The sequence below is a fragment of the Acomys minous genome (assembly GCF_964271855.1).
Source record: "Acomys minous genome assembly, chromosome: 5".
Classification (NCBI taxonomy): Eukaryota; Metazoa; Chordata; class Mammalia; order Rodentia; family Muridae; genus Acomys; species Acomys minous.
This window is the reverse complement of record NC_140494.1, coordinates 129,028,243-129,029,041: the sequence shown is the minus strand read 5'-3', so window position 1 is coordinate 129,029,041 and position 799 is coordinate 129,028,243.

Below are 799 nucleotides of genomic sequence, written 5' to 3'. Positions count from 1 at the left end.
CTGTTGGGTATTTGCTTGCTTGGTGGTTGATGTGGAAGGACCCAAACCCCTGTGAGCATAGCCACCGTAGACAGGTGGCCATGGAGGGTATCAGGGAAGCAGACTGAGCGAGCCTCGGGGAGCAAGCCAGTAAGCTGCACCGCCCCATGGTTCTGTGTTGGTTTCTGCATCCAGGTTCCTGCCTTGAGAGCCTTGACTTCCTTTCCTTCACGGCGGACTGTAACCTGTAAAGTGCAAGGAACCCTTTCTTTCCTATGTTGCTTTTGGTCATGGTGTTTGATTACATCAAGAGAAAGCAAACTATGACATGTGGATAAACACCGAGAAGCTGAGTGAGAGGTATCCAAGGAATCTCTTAGCAAATTTTCTATAAATATAAGAATACTTCAGAATAAAAAAAGATTAAAGGAGACAGTCTTTGTATCTCCAATCCCAAGGGAGTGGTAATGTCTTTGTGAAAGTTCTCTTTTAAAGTCTTTTCAAAGATAAACTAACTGGAGCATGTCAGGGTGAAGTGGAGGTGTGTGTGTGTGTGTGTGTGTGTGTGTGTGTGTGTGTGTGTGTGTGTGGAGAGAGAGAGAGAGAGAGAGAGAGAGAGAGAGAGAGAGAGAGAGAGAGGTGGAGGAGTTCTGATATTGGGCCTGGGTCTTTGTCCTGACTTGCACCATGCAGGAGTTTTGGACTAGTTCTTTGCTATGTCCTTACCCCAATATCTTCACCCAACTGGCAGTGTCATCACCACAAGCATATCAGGTTTTTACAACGAACAAGTACAAGATGGTATTTATGTTCCGGATGC